At 37.0% G+C, this 14,864-nt stretch overlaps 1 protein-coding gene across 1 annotated transcript in view; it reads right to left on the reverse strand.

Moving 5' to 3' along the window:
• pcdh1a (protocadherin 1a) overlaps positions 1 to 14,864 on the reverse strand; it is a 107,830-nt gene that overhangs the window by 72,421 nt on the left and 20,545 nt on the right. The window lies entirely within an intron of this gene.

A 14,864-nucleotide genomic window follows, 5' to 3' on the forward strand; every position in this document is an offset into this window, starting at 1 on the left:
CTTCAAAGGGAAAAAAGGAAACATTTCATCATTCTGGATGCTCACTAACTCGAATTACATTGAACTCTTATAATCAGGTCAGTAAAAGTTACAAAGGACAAGTGCCTAAGGGAATGCTCTAAAAATGATATTAAAAAATAAAATAAAACAGCACAGGTTTGCTAACATCTTATAATGAGAATATAGAGATAATAAAAAACAAGCTTGGAATTTGCTTGGCTCTGATATCAACACTGTGTTTAAATTCTTGGCCAATGACACGGTATAATCAGTTTAATAGTATAAGAAGGCTGCCAGTTATTCTGACCTCGAGACAGCAGAGCCTACAATAATTCGTCTGGCAAATAATTAGTTTTATCACACAATGACATGGGTCAGCCGTAAGGGCCTGATTTTAACAAGAGAACAATACAAGAAAATGTGCAGTTCAGTGAAGCTCTCAAAGGGGATTGCTTCTTCATATCTTGTCAAATTCCAGATGACATTTCATATGACTGCAAACCAGAAACAATCCTTCCCTGTATGAGCTGCTGCAGCCTCTGAGAGTCATTATGTTGAGAGCTGAAATTCCACACTGCAATGCTTTAGTCCTCAGTCTAAGTGTTTTGTTTGTACTGACTAGAGATGGCACGATACCACTTTTTTATGTCCGATACCGATATCATAAATTTGGATATCTGCCGATACCGATATGAATCCGATATAGTGTTTTTTAATCAACAAAACTGTTTTTAAAATATCTTGCTGCATTTTGTATAAGTTCATACTCAAGTTTAAAACAACAACTACACTAAAGCTATTCTGTTATACCTGTATGCAAAAAAAATGTTTCATAGTTCAGCAATACTGATCAATCTAATAAACTTAAACCTACACCATCCTCCCTATTCTGGTATTTTAAAGAGTACTTAGCATAAATATTAAGCAACCTAACTAATAGGGTTCCAACTCCCAGCAACAACAAAAATAAATAAATAAAAAATAGGGAACCACCCCTCACGCTCCACCTCATGATGCTTAATCGACGTAATCAACCTTAATTTGATGCAGTGTGAAAAAAATGCACAGAAATCAATTATTTTTCAAGAAATATTAAATAGATTCAACATCTTTCTTCAACAAAATTGCAGACTGCACAGATGGTACCTTCCCAAAGGAAAAAGTACTATAGCTTACTAGGGTATATATATTAGACTTAATAGTTACTATATACAGTAATGGACTTCTATTCATTTTGCATCAAATTAAAACTTTGGGTGTCAGATAATTATTTATTAAAAGCTAGACATTTTAAATGAGAATAAGAAAGAAAAGTATGTCTTTGTGCCCCCTTTTCCCTGTTAATGCCCTATCGGCCCCCCTGGCTAAACTTTGCTAGATCCGCCCCTGCACAGTTACCAGCGTCAGCTACGTAGAAAAAGATCCTCGAGTAGAAAGTAATATTAAATACATTCTAACAACAGCTGATCAAGCTTAAACGTGCTTCTGTTGTTCAGCCGCTGGTTTCCTCTTTCTGGTGCAAAGTGGACCAAAAACAAAGAAGAGACACGGACTCGGGACAGAAAAGCCGATCAGCTGATCGTTAAGCAGTTTCATGATTGAAGTAGCAGCAAGAAGAGGCAGTCGCTCCATATATCGTTTGTTAAGCTTAACGCAGGAATGCTTTACAAACATTCAGAGATGGACTTACACACTTGCTGTACTTCTCTCGGGGATAACTTTGTCGGAGATGAAATGCCGGGTTGCTAGCGAAGCTCCAAATGCTATCCAGAGCACTGACAGGTCCCGCATGCCACAGCCGCTCTATCACGTGATGCATACTGCTCCAACGTGCTAACGTTCTGAGGTGAGTTACGGCGTGTTGCAAGTTTTGTGAGGTACTTTCGTGATATTTAATGGATCGGATTACATTTTTTATTTTTCTCCGATATCCGATCCAGTAATTTAGGTCAGTATCGGACCGATACCGATACGTAATATCTGATCGGTCCATCTCTAGTACTGACACTTAGCACAAAGCAAGAAGAGGCAGAAATCAGTTTTGAAAATCAATGCCTATGTTAGGTTTGCTTGAGTAACACATGCAAAAGTATATAAATGTGAAAACAAAGTACTGAAATTGCATGACAGTGTTAATGCCAGCTTTGTTTATTATTAATCTTTACCACTAACTGATTGACAGCATTTATGTGAGGTTGTATTATTCATCACACTTTCCATTAACCGTGGCGAGCTGTTCTCTTAATAGCATTGCAAATTGTGCTTGCCCAAAGGAAATGGTATGGCAAACATGCACATTTTGCTATTTTATTTACTCTGTCTCCAATCTGTATGGTATTGACCATATGTTGAATAATATAGCCTACTATTTGTTATTCCAATTACATTCAGTGCACTGTATTTTTTAGCTGTGCCTGATGGATTTGCACTCATCTAACGTGTGCAGTGTACTGCTGCTTAACAGACTCAGAATTTGCATTATAATGATTTAGAACACCAATGCATTTTTAATGCTCATAAACAAGAGTGTGTACTGTGGCTTTTTTTTTTTCACAGAATATGTTTACGCCACCATTTAACTGTGTGCATGGTCGTAGTATTTTGTACCAACTCCTTGGTATGAAATTGCTCTTGCTTGTGCATCAGACTAATCACGACGAAAAATGTATTTTAGCAGAAATACAAAGATGACTGAGATGTGAGCTGCAGCACTAAATTACATGGACTTTGGTCATAGCCATGTAGAAAATGTGATATGTTTGTAAGCTTGCCTTTGAGAGAAATTAATAATGTGTCTCTTATCACTGTCGAGTGGAACTGTTGTTTAGAAACTGATCAGCTTTCGACAGAACTTGAGGGAATTACCCATGTCACTGCTTTAAATTAGGTCAAGGGGGCGCTAAAGTACAGCACTTCTTCATTCCTCTAGAGTCACACATAATATCTCAGTTACTGGGAAATGAATTTTTTTAAATTAGAGAAATTATTCCTGACAAAACTGTGTTTGAGAATTTTTAGATGTAAACAGATTTGCCTGAAAGAAGTATCAGGCTTGCCATGTGATGCTCCCTATATTAATAACCTGCCACTGTCATACGCTACAGTTCCACAAATTGCACAAGGACGTAGTACGCATGATGCGTTTATCTTGCTATTAGTTACTATGCTATATCATTCATCAATACTATAATAGAACAACAATATAATTATAATATATAATTCTGCAAGACAGAAGAGTCTCTTAAGGTACTAGGGTGGCCCTAAGCCTTTATCTTATCAAGTTTCAGTCCAATACACATGGGATGGGGGCGGGGACAAAAGGAAACCAAGCAATTAATTGTCTTCTCTGCTTGGCATCTCATTTCAACACCCCAGAAGGTCTATTACAGGAGCAGGACAGTCATTAAATCTCAACAATAATCACTGCTGAGCTATGCCTTCATCCATTGTGCTACTTCAGTGTTTCTTCGTTAATGGCACTCAGCTATGACAATTCCACTCAAATGAAGTCACATTTTAATACATGGAATGCAATTTATAGTATATAAATGCTATGTTAGTTGGTGACATGAAACTGAAGCAGGGAAGTAATTATGGTGCGCTAGAATCAGTCTATCAATTATATGAACTAAATAATGCAGTAAGATTACTGCATAATAGAAGGCAGCAGGACCTCTTCAGATGCAAAAACCTCCAATACTTCTCAAGCAACAGAGCAAAAAGAGAATGGGGAAGGTAATGGTGGGAGAAGTGAAAGAGCATCGCTGGGAGAACAAAAGAAAAGTAAAAATGTAGGCCAGGGGAAAGTGAGGCAGAAAAAAAAGAGCATGGTAGGTGAGAATGAATAGAATAGGGGTTGAGGGCGCTCAAGAAGAAAATGGTGGTGGTGGTGGAGGGGGGGTACAGGGTAGAGACTGAGGGTGAGAAAGGAGTTTCAGAGACATAAAACTGGCAGTTGGGGAAGCGGAGATGGTTCATTTGTCACTGTCAGATCAGTTTGTTTCTCCTTCATAACTGCAAGGACGAGATCTGGCCCACAACGCAGCCCCGATCTTCCCCGTTCTTAAGCCAACCACCCATCACCATCTATCCTCCAACCTCTGCCAGCACCTGCCCTCTCTCCTATTACTGGTTGGAGGATATAAACTATGCTGCAGTGCACGCAGTATACACACAATTGTGTCTGCCTGTATGGACAAGCTCACTGAGCTTAATCAGTAGCAGTAACAACCTATAGCCTGCAGTAAAATCCTCAATCCATTGGCATGTCTAAAATATATGAGCTCTTCAGATCTTAATAAGTCCTGAGGTATAGCCATGCAACTGTAGTCTTCTATAAACGTCAGACTGTCTATAGAAGATGATTGTTTAATTTAAATGAAACATAATGCAAACGCAGAAGAGCCACTTGCAGCTCTTTTTGACCACAGTCCCTTTTTCTTCTTTATATGTACCTCCTGCAGTGCAATCGAGGCAGCATGCTGATATAGCACTCCTGGATGCATCACAGGCAGAATTCGACAACCCTTTATTGGCTGAGTGTCTACACCAACCTGGGCCTTGTAATGAGCACCATGGTGGTGCTTCCTCAGTAAAAATCTCTCAGTCGGAGGTTAAAAAACACTTTTCTTGGCTCAGAAAGCGTAATGTATTTGGCAATCATATTGCATGTTTAGTCCCCTGTGGGTAATGTGTCTACGCATCTTTCACCGGGTGTAATTAACCTGAACTGTTTGTGGCGTGTAGGTAACTCTGCAATTACTGCTCCTAACTGTGAGATGTTTCTGCTGCTCGTGTAGTTTCCTGACAAGCAGTTGAGTTTTAGAGGTAAAAAAAAAGTTCATGGCTGTTTCCATACGGATTCCATTTCTTACTTTTGACTCTTTATTTATTTATTAAAGGTTTCCTTCCAGCCCTCTCTGGCTTATCATAAACAACTTGTTTTTTCCCATTTGTTGTTTAACTTTTCATCTTTCATATACATAATTACTTTAAAATCAGTAGGTGAGTGCTGTGTACCTTTATATATACCACATTAAATTGCTGAATTAGTAAAGCTACATATAACAGTTTCAATCCATGTCTGTGAGAAGATATTAGGTATGTAAAGGAATACACAACATGTTGTACATTTGGAGAATGTATTCTGTTTGATCAATACAGAGTATTATAAAATTGCATACCACTGAACTTATTCACTGCTTGTTCTACAACCAACCCTGTAGATCTTGGCATATATAGTATTATTCAGAACTGTAATAATCGCAGTTTGGTTTCATGACTGACAACTGCCGAGTAGTTAAATTAATATTTTTAGTACTACAAATTGTACTGCACTGTTTGACTGACAGAGGAATTGTGATCACAAACGCCAAGCAGCTACAGCTTTGGAGGTTTAAATAGTTGCTATACTATGCTATACTTACATACCAGCGTGGTCAGGAGATGGTTGTGCATTGCTGAAATTGCTGAGATATACTCACAGTATATCAGTTTTTTACACAAATGTCAATAGGAAGGGAAAGTTCTTGCAATAGTTAAGTGAAAACGTTTTAGAAATGATATAGTTATAGTTATAGTTATGAAATAGTTTATGAGTGAATCAAGCAGCAAAGTCTCTAAACGCTAACAGAAATTGCATTGTCTTAAACATCTTGATTACAGTAATTTGTAAACTACTACTGACTGTGTATAAGAAACTTTGGATCCCTCAAGTAGACCTGTTGAGGTAAATTAAAGCAAATTGTAAAATCTCATCTAGCTATTAGAAAACCAACAGATTAATAAAAATAAATAAATAAAACATCCTTTTTTTTTTAAATTAAAAGCTGTTTCCTGTTATCACATTTATGGGATCTGCTCTTACACTTCTCATGGCTTTTACAAAAGTTACTAACTAAATGGGACTGGAACTACTTACACCACTATCTGAATCTAAAATGAATAACTAATTACTTAATAGCTGTTGAAATATTCTCCAGTTAAAGTAAAAGATTGACATAATCAGACAGGACATGCAGATTCACAAATGTTAATTGGAAAGGCAAACTCGTTCCACTAATTAAGTGAAACCTTTATGAGAAATTCTGATGTAACATTGTTATTCATATTTAAATTCTGCACACATCAAAATTAATGACACTCTTTCCTTTTGTAAATGTTCATCCTCTGTCTTTTCTCCTTTCTGTTAAGAACCATATGACGAGTAAGGTGTCTAAGCACATAAATGGCATTGTTAGATTAGCCCTATTAACTAGCTTGCAGAGCTCTTTTAAACTGGTATTGATAATCACAAATCATGCTCGTGGATTACATGTTACGTGAGTTACACACTATTCAGTACAATATTTCTAGGGGTAGTCGTTATTATTCTTATATCAAAGGCTAAATACACATAAAAAAAATTAGTATTTTCTACAAACTCATCAACAGGCTTTTCCCCAATCAAATATGTATTATAAGTTACAACATGAATAAAGGTGTTGTAAATGCAAAGCAATAAGGCAGATAAAAAAGGTTTGAAAATATATATTACTTGCAAAAGACATTTTAAAAGACCTATCGGGTGTGCAGGAAAAGAAGTGAAACACCAGAAGAATATAATGTGTGTAAAGAGAAATTTGCTCAGTGGGATACTTTAGGCAGAGAAGTAATTTCCCTTATTATGCTGCTTATCTCAATTTCTCTGGCACTGTTGTAGAAATAAAACAACAATAACAAAAACTCTCAAATATATAACTATATACATAAAAGATGATGGATCTTTAATGGTGAATTTTCTTTTCATAGCAAACGCCATAGCTTGCCCCAACCCCACCTATATTAGGATTATCCTCCTGTGATCATCACTTTAAATAAGATTGTTGTGAGATTTTCATTAAATACAGGCACAACCAACAATAACCAATACTGCATAGCAGAAAGAATTGTTGATTCATTGATTATATGAGTGACAGAATTAACTGCCAACAATTTTAATTCTTGATGGATCATTTAAGTCACTAGTGCCCTACCTGTTCAGAACACGCCTGTTCGGATCAGGCTGATTGCGAATTGCAGTGAGCGATTGAAGTCATTTGGAGAAATAGGAAGTGTCAGCAAATGCACTGCTGCCAACATTTAACTGCAATGATTTAATAACGCTGGTCTTATCCGAACTGCATTGCAGATATATGACATTATCTAGATTGACATTATGTGCCTAGACACCATTTCATGTTACCTTGCAGAGTTTGTCTTGTGTGCGTTACTACGGTTATAAGGCACATGTCAGAGCGGGCACGTGTCTCTGTTAAAAGCTAAATTAATTACATAAATTATAAAATTATACTGCTAACTCTTCCTAGCCAAACAGAAAATCACTAAAAAATATGTAAAAGTGTCTCAGAACACAACCAAAATATGAACACCTCTCATAGTGACTTCATACTTGACATATGAATCCCCACATAGGAGAAAAGCAGATTAGACCCCAGTCATACACGCCTAGAGACTCGTTGGCAACTGCCTGGCAAACACTGGTTGCTTGGGAAAAATTTGCTTTCTTCAACTGATCGTGAGCGTTTGGGGGGGGTTTACATATTAAGAAGTTTAATTATCAGTGAAAAACTGGTTGCAGCTTTACATGTATTCTAAATACCTTGATCTGAGCAAAGTTACAAACAATGAAGGTCTTAAAAATAGAATTAAACAACAGTCTACAGCAGATGGCACAGAAAATAGTAGTAAACCTGAGCATTTCTGGGGGACCCTGGGTAGTTGGCTTCTCTTCCCATTTGGTAATCAAACTGTGCCTCCAGGCTATAGTACACACTCAAAGCTGCAGCCATGCAATGGAAATCTAAGCAAGAGAAGTGCAATGAGGAGCTATACACTCTTGGATGTATAAAAAATTATATTAATTAACTTAAAAGAATCCATTTTCCTTCATGCTTCCATGTCAGATCTATGAGTTGGCAAACAAAGCACGAAAAACACACAATTAATCACGACTTCACAACAGTTTGTCACAAAGAGAAACACTCCTGAAGCTAGAGAAAAAAAACATTCATTAGGCAATCCTCCATATGGCAAACTTTAATGGTTAATGAGGTCATAATACATCAAACTGCTTTAAAATTAGTATTCTTATTTTTGGGTGCTGATAACATTTATTAAATGTCATGAAACCCTTTGTAAAAACGAATTGGTAGACAGCATGTCATGGCGAACCTTTTATGCCCAGTTCTATCCCGAAAGGTGTCAGAAATGGCTATTTGTGGCCCAGCAAAGGATTCAACTTTGACTTGATCTAGGATTTAAAATTTCAAACTCACTTTGGAAAATGTGTCTGCCTCTGGAAGATTTGGGTCAGGCTCATCAAATGTAATAAGCAGCACTCTAATCACAAGAGAGGCAGTATGCTGGAACCTCACAGCTGTATGCAATTGTTCCAATCGGAGCAGGGTGAAAGAGCTGCCATTTGCTGGAGAGCTTGTTCAAGCATTTACAAAAGAGTGAGTGAAATCTCAGCTGGGATCTGCTTGGGCTCAATAATGCTTATGCTAATTTATATTTATAGCTATACTTTGCATTGTGTACTGGTTTGCAAACTGGAAAAATAAAACACTATATATTTAACTATATTTTTAAAGCAGGTGCCATCAAACATCACTGCACTTTAGGATGGTTAGAATTATTGAGAAATGAGTCTTTCAATACAATTTCTGAAACTATGTCAGAATCTTGTGGAAAAATACACAACTTTTACCACATCGCCATATGGGCCGATGCTTTTATGCAACCTTATCTGACACATGGCTTTGAGTAAATATCCTAAGGAACACATGGCATTCCAGTGACAAATCAAATTTTACACCATCTGTAACTGTGCACCTTTGTGGCTGACTGGCCTTAAAGGTGTCTGTGGACCAGAGCACTTCCCTAATGGATCTTAATGGGTTTTATGGTGAACTCCAGGCTTCTAATGGGGTAGTATGTCTGATGGGGATGCTGCTCCCTTGCCCTCTTGGGCCCTGTCTAGTTTCCTAATGTGACCTGAAGAGAAGAATACATAATGTATTGCTGTTTGTCTGAGTCAGAGGGTAATCCTTAGACCTATAGAAGAATTTTTGGGAGAAAGGGAGGAAGGTTGAAAATAAGGAAATGTGAGAATATGAGAATATGTAAGTGCAAAATACTTTTAAAAAGAACCCCAGGAGTTAAAGCAGCGGGAGAAAAAACATGGCATATTATTGAGGAACACTTTGGTGCTAAGCTGCTTATTGATAAAAGCACTAATCTGCCTGGCAGAAGGTAAGGAGGCTGGGTTGTGTGGTGATATAATATCTCAGCTAAAGGCAATGCCATCAGGGAGCTGAGCCTCCACACAGCTTTACCTAAAGAAGAACTCATTTTATTTTATTTTATTTTATTTTTTACATAAAAGATGGAATCTGACCATGTGCCACTCACAGAAAGCATTTGAGCCTGAGGGAAAATGACAGCAACCAATAGCTTTTCATCAGATATTTCATTAAACCTGATCAATAGGGAGACCATCATATTTTAATGCGCACATGGATCACCAGCATCACTTTAATCAGGTCTATTTCCCCTCTACATCAAAGAGCAAGTCAGCAGTGCTAAGCATCTTGATGACATCAAGAGGGCTGATGGCTGGCAGTCAGGACTTGCTGCACAAAAAGTTGCAATTGCCATCCATCAGGAAGAATTTGGCAATTGCTCATTCTACATAAATCAAGAACTTGTTACATTATTAGAAATGTTTTTAATGAATAATTACTACATGAAAGCTGACATAACAAATACAAGAGTGTTTGTGAGAGGTATAAAAGGTTAGAATCTTGCTATGTTCTCATTTAGCTGAGATTAGTAATGTTGTTGTTTTATGTTGGCGTGCTACAAAAGCAGTGTTACAACATTTGCCTTTGTTGAAAACACTCCACATGGCGCAATGAAAATGTTGAGCTACCTCGCCATGTTGTCAGTGTACAATCCAGGATAATCTAGAAAACACATGTAAAAGTAATATATATCACCCTCACATATAGTATAAAAAGGTATAAAAGATGGACATAACCACCAAGAGATCACCTGCTGGTTTTAGGCCACCACCATGTTTGTATAACACGAGTGAAAGTTACTTTATCTGCTAACACTAGTTACCTTGGTTGTATATAGGTGTAACACACATATATCAGCTAATTAGTGCAAAACAAAAATACTAAAAAGTAGCAGAATTTCACTGGCCAAAAGTGAAGCTCAGACTTTTTGGATGGTCTGTACCCTTCAGCAAGCCATAGATAATTTATTAAAAGTACTCCAAAATGCTCCAACAGCACACACAGCAATGATATAAGGTTAAATATCTCAAAGTAATGGATGGGACCTAGGGCTATAGCTGCCTGTGTTGGGACACCTGTCAGTTACAGTGACCACGCACCTAATTCAATTATTCTGGTCCATAAGTTACAGAAATGCAAAAGAAAACTAAAAACATGCAAGCTAGTCAGCATTATTGTGAAGGGAGAAACTGTCTACAGAGGCCAAAACAAATTTTTATACGAGGCTGTAAATATGATTTTAGAACCAGCCTCATTTTTCATTTTGCAGCTCCCGAGGTTGCCCTATTGTTCACATTATGTACTTCGTAGGCACATTTTCCATCTTTTGTAAAACCTTGATTAAGGAAGAAAGACTACCTGAGAAAAGGAGATCTCCAGGTAGCATTTTACAAATAAGTTTATCATCCTTTGCAAACTAAAATATTTACTTCTATCCAACCCACACATAAACGTTGCCTATTACCCACACCTGTCATATCAGCCGCATCACACTTCAGGCAAACCGTTTCAAAGGGCTAACACTAATAATTCAATCTAGGAAATGCAAATAAAATCAATCCCTATGTCCTAGTTGAAGGGATGGTTGTTAATTAGGACAAGCCTGCTAATTGAATGCACTTGCCTCTCTGCTGTCTCACTTGCCCTTAAAGGGTTTCATGCAGAGCCTTTGGAATAAATGACTCCTTTGTAACCTACTGGGAAACTTTTATTATAATATAATTATATTACATTGAGCTCAGAGTATAATATTATCTACTCACAAGAGTGTTCGTAAAGAATTTCTCATTTCCATCACTTTTAACTCTGATGATATGATTCACAAATCCATGCTACATTAAGTACATCATTTCAAACTTGTTATATTTTCTAAAGTGTATTTTGTGAACAATGCAGAAGATCATTGTTTACAAAACAGTAAAACAGTGGATGGTTGTTGTTTTGTTTTTTTGGTTTTTTTTTTTTTTTTCCTCTTTCTCAATCAATTTAGCACATTTAAACAAACAACACAGGTTGACCAAAGTGTTTTACAAAGTTAAAAAAAAAAGTGCAGTTTAGGTGCAGAATATGTTCCATCTTTACATCATGATACATGTTATACAGTAATATTCTCAACCACCTGGAGCCCTTTAACAAGCCCAGAATTCAATGCAAAGACATAAATATGCATATTAAGGAGCACTGTACACAATAAAAAGATTTCAATTAAGATTCCATCTTAGTTTACTTATAAAAACTTAAAGAAACAATATAGATCCAAGGTCTGACAGCTGATTGGATAATAATTAGGATGTATCCTGGACTTTAAGTCAGCCTTTAACAGTACATGAAACAGAAAGCATCAGAAGGGTGCATGGAGGGTGCCAAGAAACTGTAAATGTGCTCAATATGACAGGCAGCCTATACATCAGTGTTTCCACATAAGCCTTGATTATTGAGGTGTGCCATCTTTTTTACTGTGCTGAGCCAGATCGCACAGCTGACATCCATCTCCGTCTACAGTAACTCAAGGTAACACACCTTCTCTATCTTGGCAAGACACTTCAAAGGATGTCTGAGGATGTTATGTGAATATTATTGGCATATATTTCAGCCTGCCTAGCACAATTTTTTAACATTAATTAGCAGACACATCAAAGAAGATTGTCATGGGTGAAGTTTAACGATTTTAGGCAACTGCCCACGAGCTCCATACAGTGAAATGATTGCTGGAAATAAGAAGAATAACGTAATAGTCGACAGATCAAATTGTAGTGACTTATTTATGTTATTAAGGTTTATTTTGATCATCGGCTAAAGCATTTGAGCCTTCTTGTCAGCTGCCTTGCTTGTGCACATTTTATAGAACAAAGTATATAATTGAGATTGCACACCTCTTGTTTTTTTAGACTTCCAGTAGGCAAAAGCACCCCACTTTCACTCCCTACTATTTAGAATAGATTTTTCTCCAGTCACTCCATGCAGCCATCAAATGTGCATGCATTCACTACAACCCATATCTTAATCTTAGTGTTATCGAACTTAAATGTTATATTTTTTAGATGTTTAAATATTAATGTTTAAATGTTATATTAGATCAGTTTAGGATGACCATTAACATCTATACATTTGTAAACTGCTGTGAGATTGAGTTGTACTGCTTAACGTGTATTAGCCCCAATTAGTTCAGGTATTACCATCTTCATAGATGTTGCCCTTAGCTGCAGCAGTTTTCTCAACATTGGATTTTCTTCTTGTTGATATTCATTAACTTGTTTTTTTTTTTATGGTTTTTTTTGTTTTTTTGTTTGTTTGTTTGTTTGTTTGTTTGTTTGTTTGTTTGTTTGTTTGTTTGTTTTACAGCCCAATCAAAAACAAGTGTTTTGTTCCAAATAAAGAGGATTTCAAAGAAAATAAAGTGGGGAACTTACTGAAAGTGTAGATGCTAGTTTAATAAGCAATCAAGTGGTCATGCAAGGGAACTTGCATGAGAACACAGATGTATTCCTAACAACTTGGCATTGATTTATCAATTATATCGCAAATTTTTAATCACCACATCCCAAAGGTGCTCTACTGGATTATGATATGTGACTGTGGAAGCCTTTTGAGTCCATCCCCCAGATCATTACATCATCTGCCTGAACCACTGATACAACAAAAGGGTTGGTCCATGTTATCATGTTGTTTACGCAAGATTCTGACTTTACCATCCAAATGTCACACAAGAAATCAAATCAGCCTAGTTGTTAAATTTTAATGGGTCTGTGTGAAGTGTAGCTCCAGTTTCATGTTCTTAGCTGACAGGGGTGGGACTCAGTGTGGTCTTCTGAAACCCATCTGCCTCACGGTTCAGCATGTTTTGTGTTCAGAGATGCGCTTCTACATACCTTGGCTCAGTGAAGCTATTGCTTTTAAACAATAGCTTAACTGAGTTACTTCTGACATCCTGTGAACTCAAAGCAGTCTGGCCATTCCTTTCTGACCACTGGCCTCCACCAGGCATTTTCAGCACAGAAAACTGCTGCTTACTGGATATTTTCTCTTTTTCTAATCATTTTCTGTAGATAAGATGATCGTGAATGAAAATCCCAGGAGATCAGCAGTTTCTGAAATATTCACACCAGCCCATCTGGCACCAACAACCATGCCACATTCAAACTCACTTAAAATCCCCTTTCTTTCCCATTCTGATGCTCACTTGAATCTTCAGCAGGTTGTCTCAACCATGTCTACATGCTAAAATGCACTGAGTTGCTGCCATGTGGTTGACTGATTAGACAGTTTTGCTAATGAGCAGTTGAACAGTTGTACCTAATATGCGGGCCAGTGATTGTATTCTCTTCATACTGCAGAAAATGCAATAAAGTTCTGAGATTTGATGCTTATCGTTTCACTTTTGTTCAATAAACATGCAGTAATACAGAATGGTCGCAGTCCAAAGCCCACAATTTGTGGCAGTAAGTTGAACTGTTGAAAAACTGCAATATAGAAAAGTGAAAAGCAGTTAATTAAAATGTCAGGTTTGTATGTGCTGTTTTTTTTAAGTTATTTTTGGCAAAACAGTTATATGAAGTTTTGGTGTGAATATTCTTTTTTATGTGTACAATAGCCCTAACCATTTTTGGGATGCATGAAGAACATTTTATTATGCTTTAATTTAATTATCATTCCAAGGGAGGTTGCCAGTTGAGTCTTTGTGTTCACCCATCCTAAACAAAATGAAATTATAAGCACACTATCTCTTAAAGCAATGCTTCAGCAAAAAATAACGAACAGGCTCTGATGTCTCTGAATTCCTTCTCTAACAGCAAAGACAGTATGGAAGTAGCTCGAGTGTTTACAAAAGACCTACTGTATGTATCTGGGCAAAAAAAACTGCATGGAATTTGGTATTTTCTGTTTTCCTACACTAAACTGGAGTGCAACACTTTGCTTATTATTGTGCTCATTCAAATGCCAAGTTCACATTCAGTCAAAACTCTATTATATTTTTGTATTTTTGTCTCCTCTCTATTGTATTTTTTGTCTCCTCTGTAATACAGTAAGACCTGTGAGTCCTTACCTAGCAGTTACATAGGCTTAGAGATATATTTAATACACAGCCTTTATATATCCTATAAAGTTGTCTCACTCATACACCCACAGCTTAGCTACACATAGGAAAAGTCATAGCACCTTTTGCATCATCTCATTCTCTGTTCAGCTTCAGAGACACAAATTCAGACAAAGCCTCTGTTTCTTGCTTTTCCCAAAATTCTCCTATGTTTGTCAATTCCAACTGTACATCACCTTGTGCTGTCACCTGTTTGCCAGGCTGTTTTTTTTTATCAGCAATTAGTCACAGTATAGGCAGAAGGCTGCATGCTACCAGGCTATGTTACCTTCCTGACTTTGACCATTTTTCTTGTTGCGTGTTTGCCTTTTACAGTAACTGCCTGTACCTGTTACAGTGAATAGATGTCTAAAATTTAGGTGATCTCGAGTGCTATAAAGCTACAGATTCTACTGTGAATGTCTAGACCACTCTCCTTGTTGAGG

This window comes from Rhamphochromis sp. 'chilingali' (assembly GCF_963969265.1).
Source record: "Rhamphochromis sp. 'chilingali' genome assembly, chromosome: 19".
Taxonomy (NCBI): Eukaryota; Metazoa; Chordata; class Actinopteri; order Cichliformes; family Cichlidae; genus Rhamphochromis; species Rhamphochromis sp. 'chilingali'.